The 12675-nt window shown below is 45.9% G+C and overlaps 1 protein-coding gene across 2 annotated transcripts in view; it reads right to left on the bottom strand.

Moving 5' to 3' along the window:
* The window catches only part of Erg (ETS transcription factor ERG), a 98124-nt gene that overhangs the window by 49404 nt on the left and 36045 nt on the right, over positions 1-12675 (bottom strand). The window lies entirely within an intron of this gene.

Genomic DNA, 12675 nt, shown 5'->3' with positions numbered 1-12675 from the left:
CATATTTTACAGTTTCAATGGCCTGCCTTCCTACTTTCTACTTAAGAAAGTAGAAAACAAAATACCTTTGTTTCTTCGCTGCACACTGTAAAAGTTGGAGCGGCCCAGCCTAGAAGTGCTTAGCTGCAGTTCTAAAGCATCCTAGCCTTGACTGTGCAGGGCAGACAGTACCAACTTCAATCGCAACACAGGAACTTGAATTTCAAAGGTCTTAGAAGACCTCCAATTGCATCTGTCATTATTTGACAAATGCAATCTATAATTCAAGCAGACAGAATGGTCACAAAGATTAGGAAAAGAACTGTGAAGCTGACACCTAGGCATCTGGTGGAACCCCATGTTCCAGGAGACTCTGAGAAACAGGTCCTCAAAAGAGTAAAGGGAGACGCGACACCAAAGGACAGACAGACAGAGATACGGCTTTTTCCACTCTGCGTTATTAGTTAAATAGGGTTTCAAACAATGCTTCCATGATGGTGAACATCTGGATGGTAAATGAAGCAAAAAATAAAAAAGCTGTGAATTACCCAGATGCCTCTGTATACCATGATGTTTGAATGCTCAGGATCCGTAAAGAGCTAGCTGGTGTTTGCTCACTCTATGTCCTCCAATAGCTTCATTATTTTGTGAGAAGAATATAGAAACTTGTCCCAATGGGGGCATTTTTTTTTCTGTGCTTAAGCAAGGGATAAGCCTATGGTTGTGTTTAGAGTCTGTGAGCAAATCATCAAAGGCAGATTTTACATAGAAGTTTCAGCTGCTTGACTGATACATTATACGACTACTACATGCACTGTTTGAATGATACATTGTATGGCTACTACGTGCAGCTCGTATGAAACAATCCAACTTTCTAGAACAGGAGAAAAGCCCGTCCTTGAGACAACTCATGACTGTCTGTTTCTCTGTTCAGCCTGGTCATCAACAAACGAGAAAGCCCTGTGCGCCCGTGCACTTGTGTCTGTGCGTACACATGCAGAGGTCATGTTGATGGATGGTATCTTTCTAAATTGTCCTCCGTCTCATTTTGGGGGACATTAACTCTCCTGAACCTGGAGCTGGTTAGTTTGATCTCCTAGTGAGCACCATGAGTGCTCCGGTCTCGCCGCTCAATGCAGTGATTACAGGCGCATGCTGCCATGCCTGGGTTTTACTTGGGTGCTGAGAACCTAAATCCAGGTCTTCATTTTTCTATGAAAACCACTTTGGCCACTTATCCATCTCCCCAGCTCTGGATAATTTTTAAAATTGAACTTGGGACCCAGAGAGAAGGTGGGGGGAAAGTCACAGAATCCTTTCTCATCATGACCCAGAACTGTGAACGCTGAGCTAACGCGAATGAGCTGGCCACGGCAAGCCAAGGGTTTGTGGAGGTGCAAATGTGTGTCACTGTTTGCCGACTCCGGGTTCCACGGGGAAACACGCTCACACGGGCACTCCATTCTCACTCTCCAGGAAGACCTTACAGTGAGTAAGGCTGCTCATCATCAGCAGCAGGCTTCCCACAGCACCCTGATGAAAATGAAGTCCTCTCTCCCTCCCCAGACACATCAGAACCACGCCTTTTCATGAAGCACACCGCCCCCTCCACTCTTCCTTCTGTGGGCATTTCACCAGCTCATCTCATCCCCTGAGGACCAGGTATCTCCATGTTTCCCACAGGCACAGGCTTCTTTGGCTGACTGTGCTGAGCCAATGCAAAAGAAGTAGGCGCAGGAACTCTCTACCCACCTCTTAATGGGGTCGCAGGTATCTGTGCATACATACATACAAGTTCAGCCTTGGCTTCAGCCTGTTACAGCTCTGTGACACTTAGGGAAAGAGCATGGCTGGAGTTTCAACAGGAACTGAAGCACAGATTGTGTCAGCCAGAGAGCCAGAAGCAAGCACAAAGCAGGGTGGGCATCTTAACTAAGTGACACATCCAAATCCATTCACAGGTTGTGAAGTTGCAGCCCCAGAAGATGGTGCTGTTGGCAGCATCCTGAATGTCAGAGTATGGATTATCTTTCCTAATCTCATTGGATGTCTGAGTTAAGGACTTTAACCTCAGAGTTGTGGGGTCTAATAGGTGCCCCCAAAGTCCAATAAAGTCCAATAGATCTACTGAAGCTTATTTTTCTGGGCAGTTTCCCCTTCCTATGGTCATGTTGATGGTTTACACACTCAGAACAGAAACCAGGGCTGGTAGCTGCTCCTGCTCCTTGTCTGGCGTGAGGATTCAAGCAAGGTTTGTGGAGAATAACATGCTGTGTAATGTTAGCTTTGGCTCTTTGATGAGGAGACACAAGAATAAATATATGATTTATTATCAGAAACTGGCAAAAACAGGTTACACAGAAGGGACTGACTGAATGTAAAGTTGCAGTTTAAAAATTAGACATCTCGAAAAGCAACAAAAAATAGTAACTCTAAAATTTTATTCTCACAATTAAGTAAGATATTCTTGTAAACAAAGCCACGGGGAAAATAACGTGGTTCAGGATTGGTGGGGGAGGAGCAAACTATCCCAGCTAAAATGAGGCCTGAAAGTGTGTGTGTGCCTGGGAAGGAAGCGTCTCACATCTGGCAAAGGATAATTTCACACATGGTCTTCTAAAGAAAGAAATCAAAGCTAATTGAGATGGATTTAAGTGGGGGAAAGCCTTAAAATGTTAGTGATAAGATGGGCACATGTCCTTTCTTCCTCTCCAGACATTCTTCTGCAAGTCAGAGCTGCATAAAAATGAGGACTGAGATAGAATACAAACACTTGGCTGCTTTGTTCATGGGAGAGGAAGGATTCTCAAAAGATGGAAGGTTTGGGATAAATGCTTCAGAGCTGATAAAATGTGGACTCCATGCTAAACAGAAGTCCAAAGGTGCTCCCCAAATAACTCACACACACACACATGCATACATGAATATACACACCACACCATAACACACACGCATGCCCATACATGTATGTACACACATGCACACATGCATACACACACATCAACACACACCATAACACACACATGCACACAGACAACACATACACATGCACATACATGCACCACATACAATAATGCACACAGCACCCACACACCCACACACACCATACACAGACACATACAGAGTACATACACTCTTACATACACACATCGTACACACAGATACCCACGTGCACACCACACATACATATCCCCCACACACCACGGGGAGATAAAGCCGAGGGGTATGTTCTGAGTAATTGAACTTAGTTGCTAGATGACAAGCTGGTCACAGACCCAAACATTACTTTGTTCCCAGTTCAACTACATACAAAGGTCTCATCATTCCCCTTTCAAGTCAGAATAAGACAAAGCCCTGAGCATCCAGCAGCTTCCCTGCCTGCAGTCCGAGCACTTCAAACAGAGGAGAGCCTAGAGATTGATGGGAAGACACCAGGAAGGAGAACTGCGTGGGATCCAGGGCACGGGAGGTCCCTATCCTCCAGCCTGGGGAGAATTTTTTACCTTGGCTGTTCCTGCTTCCTGGATGCCCTCCTGTGTTGGCTGGCCACCTCGCCTGTCCACTGCCCTGCCTGCTACCTGCCCAGAGGTCTGTCTGCAGAGTATTAGATAGCATGAATATGGCTATTTCTTTGCAACCTTTAGTCAGTCCCAGGGCATGAAAGGGGCTGGGGTTGCTTTTTTAACCCAACATTCAAAACCAGTCAAAATCTGGCAGAAATGTGGCCTAATAATTTAATATTCCCGCCTCTGCATTGCTATAAAAAGGCGTGCACTGGAGATCAGCGTGTGCCAGCATGTGGGGGTGTTTGTTCTGTTGCTCCAGGAAAGTTGAGGTAGCCTGATGTGGCTAGTGGCTGCCTCCCAAGGCCATTTTTATGACCTTAAAATAAGCACACAAATTCTAACTAAGCTGCCCCCAGGGGGAAGAAAGGCTCGGCTGTGTGGACACACCAGTGTTTATTATCTCATTTGAGGACTGATAGTATCAACAAGAGGGCCATCTTTATTCTCCTGATCCTGGGATAGCAGTCAAGGAAGAGTTCAGAAGAGGGAAAGATCAGCTGGATTATGTTTTTATACTGAAGTATTAGAATTAGTAAGTTCAAGAAACTGAACCTGGATGCTAAAAATCTTCCAAAATAGTTCCTATTAAAAAGACAGAAGTCAAAACTTTACCCTTCACGTGTTTACTGATGTTTCCAGAAAAAGGCTTCCGGTTGATGTGAAGAGAGGAGCTGCATGAGGATGGACAAGACCCATGTCTGCATCCTCACAACACACATGAAAAGCCAGGTGCTATGGTTTACACGGCAGCTCTGGGCATGTGAGCATCCCTGGGGTTTGCTGACCAGTGACGCAAGTAAAGAAGACTCTTCACTGACTTCTGACCTCTACATACCACTCACACACACACACCACACACATGCACCACACACATGCACTACATACACATGTACCACAAACACCACATACACATGTATCACACATATGCATCACACATTCACACACACATACACACAGACACATGTACCACACACATGCACCACATACACACATTCCCCACACATTTCCCACATACACATGTACCACACACACATACCACACACACGTTTACTACATATACATGTACCACACACACGTACCATATACACACACATTCACTACACACAGATGCACCACACACACATGCACCACGTATACACATGCACCACACACACATGCACCACACACACATACATACACACGCACCACAGAGAGAAAAAGACAGACTGATTGGCACACAGATATACAGATTTCATGAACCCCAATATTAGAGTCATTTCACTGAAAGGACAGTCGGGGCCTCAGCGTGAATTTGTTTCTGATCTGCAATCCTCAAGGCCCACGGAAAGACTCCATAGTTCATGCAGAGAATCCACCACACTTAGGTTTCCTTGAGAATCTGGGAATGATGGTGTGCCAACAGGCAGAAATCTCACAGAACAATCAGCTCTGTCACAGGGGGCTGAGGGGAGTGGGAAAATGACCATCCATGCCTTTGAAAACTAGGAAGACAGCCAGCTGTCAACCTCTGGGGAAGCAGATTCCAAAATCAGTCTTCAGTGTCCTCGAGGATTGTGGGAAACCATGATTTGATAATGAAGCCCACCTAGCACAGGGAACCATCAACCCAGGAAGCCAGTCTCATCCTCACCAATAGCAGCCTGATGTCCAAGGCTCATCCCATAATATTCCAACATAGAATATTTCTTAAATTCCTCTCACACAAACTGAGCAGCCACCTCCTGCCACTGTTAATGAAAGATCATCATTTGACCACGTTCACAGACACCTGATCCATCAATGAACAAAACAGAGCTACATCACGGAACACGACACAGGCAATAGACTCTTGAATTTCTGCTCTCGGCTTGAAGTTACAGCATTTCCCAGTACCAGCTCTAAGAGCCGCCTGTATGTTAGAATCAGCGGCATGTCCAAAGCTTCTACCATCACTCTTTCTGTGCAGGTGGGATGCGGAACAGCATTGTCTTTAATCACGGGTGACATCTTTGAGTTACGGGACATAAGCACACAACTTTTACAAGAGTCCCATAAGCTCAGGCACCATTCCTGCCCATAGATAGAAATGAGGTTTTGGAAAGAGATTGCCCTCGCTGCGAGGGTGGCGTAGAAGGGGCCTGCACACACGATGCACACAAGAGTGGACTTGTTCCCAGAGCTGAGCACTAGCCTCAATCTGGCCGTCATTAGAAGCAGGGAGGTGAGCATGGCAGGGTCCTTAAATATTTAAGTCTCTTTACTACTCGTGCATGAATGTGTGCGCTTCTATGTTCAAAACATGTGGGCGGAGTCAAAGTACAACTTGTGGAAGTTGGTTCTCTTCCTGTCGTGTGAGTCTCTGAGATGAAGCCTGGGTTGCCGGTCGTGGTGGCAAACACCTTACCCATGGACTATCACACCATCTCAAGCCCTGTCTTGAAGATAAGAAACAGAACCACCTAGAAAGGGGAAAGCTGGGAGACAGCGGGGAGTAAGGAGGAAGAAGAGGACACAGGCCTTGGATCCCACAGCGGGAGGGAGTTAGCAGAGTCTCTTGGAAGGAATCCCCCACCGAAAGCTCTTCCAAAAGTCCATGGGATTAACAGCAACAGGTCCTGGTGCATTACTCATTTCCTAAGTGATAGTTTAGGTCAAGCAGCCTTTTCTGCTCTTGGCTGATCTGATTATTCAGAGCCAAGGAACATGTGGCACATGTCAGGCTGCGTTCACTGCAGATGGATGTCTGCCTCTGCGAACAAATCATACATGGAAAATGAGGGCTATGGGGTAGCATTTATAAATATGTAGGATCCAGAGCCAGCGGAGAACATTAGTGGGTGTCAGTGCACCTAGTGATACTGCAAACCCAAATATAAGGGCCAACAGCCCTAATTTTATGTCTTCTTCTTTCCGCGGCCAAGCATGGACTGTAGATGCTTTTGGAAAATTTAATCCCTTGTTAGATCTATGGGGAAAAAACATAAGCAAAACAGACAACACACTTGTGCACAGCCCCAGTGTGGCCAAGAGCATCCAGACTTTTCTTCTGTAGGGAATGTCATTTCAGTGTATATGTGTGTGTCCCTGTGTACGCATGCATGTGTGCACATGTATATGTGTGTGTCCCTGTGTATGCATGCATGCATGCACATGTATGTGTGTGTATGTGGAGGTTCACCTCAGGTGTCATGCTTTAGGTCCATCCGTGCTTATGTTGGTGGGCTTTTTTCCTTTTGAGCTAGATCACTGGCCTGGGATTTGCCACCTAGACTAAGCTGACAATGCAGCCAACACCAGGAATGTGCTGATCTCTGCCTCCCCAGCACTGGGGTTAAAGTTCTCATCATCATGCCTGGGGATGGAACTCGGTGCCTCATGCAAGAAGCAAGCACCCTATGGGAAGGGCTGTCTCTCCATGTCGGCCCCCATACCCCTTCTGAATTTTCAAATTCAGACAGAGTGAACCTCTGAATGCCTGTGCATCTTGTCATGATAAACACACAATAAAAATGAACCCCTGTATGACAGAAGATGCCAGTGAGGCTGGGCACGGTCCTTTGTGTCCCCCGATATTGTTTCTTCCCTCCTTGCCTCTTCAGAAAAGAATCATGTGTTGAGCACAGCATCTTGCTTCGTGTTCATGTTTTTTTAATTTAACATATTGCTATTTTAGTCCTCCAAATATACATATACATACTTGGCTTAACTTCAAAGGGAAGATGTATGTAGGCAAACTAAGTCCATCTAAAGAGTGTTTTCTTCCCACATGGCGTTGCTCCAGCATCCAACAATTTACAGCTTGTAATACTGACCCAGTACTAAGGAAATGAGACCCAGGACTGCTACAGAAGCATGCACACATGCACACATACACGCATACATGCCTAATACATATGTACATATATAAATACATGAGGGCTTACACAGCAATGTACATATACACATGTATATAGGTACATGCATTAACAAATATAAGGGAATAGAAAGCTGCATTATCTTCATTAACAGACCAGACACTCCCCAGATGGTCACTAAGTAAGATGTCAGTTCACTGATACAGAGAGTCTGAATTCTTCCATTTTCACCACCGCTGGCTCCTTCCTCTTTCTAGAAGGCATTTTCCCTTCATCTGCCTGATTCCTTAGAATAGAACACCCCCAACCAGTTCTGTTTTGTTTTGAAGTCAATGGTTTTCAATTCACATTTGATCTAGGTCTCTTGTCCTATACCACTAACCCTAGCAATGGGGAATCTGTGGCAGGAGAACAGTGAATTTAAGTCTCTAGCCTGGACTACATAAAAAGACCTTACCTAAACAAGTAAGCAAAGAAACCATTTTCAGCCACCAAGATCGTCATCCCCCAATGTGCTTCTAGCAGCCAAACAAGCTTTCTGCTATTACCCACTGGTTGATGCCCATACCAACCACATAACAAAGTTAGGGCATGATATTAAAGTCTGTCACCATGCTCTCGGTGGGGTTCAAACACATCTGTCATGGCCAAGGAAGGGAGAATGTGCTTCATGAGATAAGTGATTGTGGAGTCTGGAGCTGGTATTGCCTTCTCATTTTATCACGGGTTCATGGATATGCAATGTTGTTCTAACCTCATGTAGGCTCAGCCTATGAAATCTAAACCATCAAGGCCTATGGAGAAAACCAGGCTTTAGAGAAAACAACCTTTTCCAAAGCCAGGAAGAGAAAAAGCACAAATCAGGAAACAGAAAGTCTGAACACGTGGGAAACTGGAACTTTAGAGAAGGCTCCACACAACACAGGAGAGACTCCAGAGGATCCTGAGAAACTAAGAAATCCAACCACTATAATGTGGAAGTCATCTCTCTTTGCTTACTTGTAGCATACAGGTGCCCTCAGAGGTCTGGAGAATAGGAGGAGCCAGGGACACTGGCTTGGCAAAGGTCAGTTTGTCCCTTGACGGACAGGTTGGAGGGCTCAAACACATTTAACCTGATTATCCAACGCACACATGTACGGACATGTCACTTGGTACTCAATTATTAAGCACAATTTCTAAGTCTTACAGATCAGTTAAATATAAGGGTAATCAAAATATGTACACAAATGCATTTCCATAAAGAAGAAAGAAGCCATGCTGTCTGTGGAAAAATGGGTATAATAGATAACGATACGTTAAGTGAATGAAGTCACTGCGAGAAAAACACATACCTTATGTTTTCTCTCAGTTGTGGTCTTAGATTTTACAGGCATAGATAAAAACTGTGGTGTGTGTGTGTGTGTGTGTGTGTGTGTGTGTGTGTATGCACACGGCATGAAAGCAGAAATGAACAGGGAATGAAGGGACCTAATGGGAGGGTGAGTAAAGGAAGGCTTGGGGTACCTACATATACAATACATACGGATATGAAGAGTTGAAAGGTAAAAAACAAAACAGTAAAATGAATAAGCCGCCTTCTCTTTGACCACGGGTGTGTTTGATATTAATCAGTCCTTCCCACTCCCGCCCATGAGTGTGAAGAATCGGGCTGCTGCTTCAGCTCTGTCTGCACACAGGCTGTCTGGACTCTCCCATCCCACGCTTGGTGCTTTGCTTCTCTGATCCCTGCCAGCAGATCACACAGAATAGCCATGTAGAAGTCTCTACTTTTGTCTGGTTTCTAGCAGTTCCCTTTAGATGAGAGGATGGTGTTTGCTTGGTTTTTATTTTGTTTGGAGACTGGATCTCATATAGTCTTGCAGTGTATGTCAGAGGAAGGATGACTATCAACTCCTGATCCTCCTGCCTCTGCATCTTACGTGATAGGATTACAGGCATGTGTCACCATGACCATTCCTTATGAACTACTCAAGAATTTCACACATGCTTATAATGCATTTTGATCAAATCCACCCCTCCAGTCTCTCCCCCATCTCCTTATTACTTCTCCTTCCCAAAATGATGTGCTCTGTTTTTAAACCTTGCAGCGTTGGGGTGTTAGACCATCTACTGGAGCATGTATGACTCTGGGGGACCACACCCTGTATGTAAACCCACTCTCCCGGGCGTTTCCTGCATGCCAGGCAAGCACTCTAACGACGGAGTCACGCCGCTTGCCCTGCTGCTTGGTTTCTTTTGCGTTTAGGTCCTAACAGCTAAACTTAGGCGATATCTGGAGAAGCAGCAGAAAATAGGAGGTCGCGTTACAGAACAAAGAAGTCCTGGTCCTGGGTTGGGGAGGGACACCCCACTTTACAGCTAGGTATGCCCCCACTTTCTGTCAACTCTCAAATCTCAAATCCCTCCCTCAAAAATCGAGCTTGCTGAGAGTTGGTTCACAATACAACCTGGGAACGCAGATCAGATGGTTACAAGGCATCCTCCCGGGAGTTACTAGTGCACTCAAATTCACCGAGCCCAGCGCTGTCTTCGCTGAGTCTCAGGTCCTCAACTGCAAAGGTGATGCAGGTCACAGCCACCCAGCTCTCGGGGGCCAAACAAGCTACTGTGTGTAAAAGTTTTATGAGTCTGAATATATGCAAATTATGATCAGGTTTGAGAAAGTTGACATTACTGGATCAAAGTCCTCAAGAGCCGGAGGCAGAATCTCTAGACATATTATTCTAATAAGCTGGATGCCGGGAAGGTTACACGGCCCCCTGCATGCATTAGTCACTTCTCGGGAAGTACTGAATTTTAAATCATCCATCTGTCTAACGAGGGCAGGAGGAGTACAGGCTCCCCAGCCTCTATGGGAGCACATGTGGTTTAGCTTTTGTAGCCCCTCGTCCATTCTCTCATGGGTTCTCAATTAGAACTCCCCACTGATATGGACTCAATAGAAGCTTCGTCCAGAAGAGAGAGAGCCTAGTGAGTTTCTTGCATGTGTCTGGTCTTCTCTGAAACAAGCCAAAGGCCAGGGGGTATGCTCAGTGATACAGCACTGAGGAGGATTCCATCCCCAAGTCCAGCAAAGGAAAAAAGAAGCCAATGCATCTACATTGGCACATGGCATGCAGTTGACACTCTTCAACTCCTGAGATATGTGACTGATGATCCCACCATGACCCCATCTCATCACGACCCCATCCCACCATGACCCCATCCCACCCCGACCCAATGGCACCATGCACCCATCCCACCCTTCTGATCTTTGAGGCTTGCATAGTCGGATAACTGAGGTTGAGAGGGTATGAAAACACCCGCAAGCCAGCAGGCAGGGTCTTCTGCTCCCATATTCTGTTATAGCAGTCCTTCTATGATGGGAGAAATGGGCCAGCATTTTTCTGGTCTTCAGAGGGAGTCCATAAAAACCAGGCAGCCCCGTATGCTTGGCCTCCACAGAAACCACGTATGCTAAAAATATAACACATTACACATCTGGAACGGGTCTCCTTCACGAATCTCTGACACATGGGTTCATTGTTTTCCACAGAATTCCAAGAATTTTATTCATGAGAAAATTCTGGCACAATGGAGGACCTTGGCAGGAGGGAGATGGAAGCAACAGATGTCCTGGCCTCCTCCCACGATTCTGTCTCTAGCTCAGCTAACGTCCGTTGGGTATCTATCTCCTGCCTTCAAACAACCAATCTAAAATTTTCCACAGGAGGAAGGTTGTATGAGAGCCTTGAGGTTTTAGAGAAAGGATGTAGCTTCCTGAAGTGGAGGTCACCGATGTGCAGGTGTTAGGACAGTCACAACAGGAAGAGCCGCAAGCACAGGGCATTACGTAGAGACTCAGAGTCCCTCAAGTCCCGAACTCCAACCTTCTGGCCTTCTCATCGAGGGCTTGGTCCACCAGTGTTTGCTCAGGCCCTGTCCCATGTCCCTCCAAACCTCTTTATTAACCGGTAGCACCCTCTCCCTGCCCCATGAGATGGACAAGGTCTCCTTCTCCGTGTCTGAACATACATGGGGTAAGATACACATTTATTTATTTTTTTTAATATTTATTTATTTATTATGTATACAATATTCTGTCTGTGTGTATGCCTGCTGGCCAGAAGAGGGCACCAGACCCCATTACAGATGGTTGTGAGCTACCATGTGGTTGCTGGGAATTGAACTCAGGACCTTTGGTAGAGCAGGCACACATTTATTGTAGATGAAATGGTTAAAAAGTGCCTGCAAATTAGGGTTAGAAGATAAACTTGGTTCTTAGGTGCTGTGGACCGTGGTGATAGCTCTGTGGGTGGAGCACCTGCTACAGAGGAATCAGGACTGAGTTCCATCTCAGCGCTCACTCGGAAGCTGAGTCTGGTAATGGACGCTTGAAAGCCCTACATTTAGTACATGAAGGCAAGAGATACCAGGGGCTCACCTGGCCAACCTGTCATGGCGCCTTTGGGTTCACTGAAACACAGTCTCTGAACTCCACACATGTATGAACAGGGCAGCATTCCCATAAACACACATACGCACACACACGCACGCACACACACACAAACTACACATATATACACATGCAAACTATACATATACACACAATGCTTTTTTTAAATTGCAGAAATAAGTTAGGTTTGTTCCTAGAGCTGGCTCTGTATTTCCAAGTCTGGCTGAGACCCTGTCCGCTGTATGGGAACACGAGCTGTTTTATATGTAAAAGTCATCATTCATAACAAACATGGTTCTAGTAAAAATTTATTTAGAAACTGGGGTACTAGCAGAAGAGCCTTCAGGTATAGTTGTTACTGTTTTCATAGGGTTCCAATCCCCTTTCTCTTTATTACTTTCTTCCAATAATTAGAGGCACAGGCCACACACAGCATAAGGCAGACACAAAAGTGAACCTTTTTTGCTGTTACTGATATCCACCATGGAAGCAGCAATGAGCCTCACTGTGAGGGTCTAGCCCCTGCCAAGCTGGCGTTTCCTCAGGGTGAACGGCGACACCTCCTTCTCCGGGGCCAGCAGGCTAAGCCTGTACTTTGCAGATTTTCCAGCACATAAATCTTGCCTGGTTGCTGCAGAGGAAGGGGACTAGGCAGCCAGGGTGTCAAGGCCTTTGTGCAGGCTCCAGGCAGGGCTCGTGTTTTTCCCATGACATAGCACCGTGCACCCCGTTGGGATGTTATACTTTTAATGCCCCCAACAAAGGGGTTGCCAGCAAGACTGGGCTTTTATAACTCTGGGAGCACTGACATCAGCCCCCCATACAGTTGGGTTATAAATCCTAACCGCTCACACATCCA

This window comes from Microtus oregoni, unplaced genomic scaffold (assembly GCF_018167655.1).
Source record: "Microtus oregoni isolate MIOR12 unplaced genomic scaffold, Mior012 000023F_ref0000262, whole genome shotgun sequence".
NCBI lineage: Eukaryota > Metazoa > Chordata > Mammalia > Rodentia > Cricetidae > Microtus > Microtus oregoni.
This window is presented reverse-complemented; position numbering and strand designations above follow the sequence as displayed.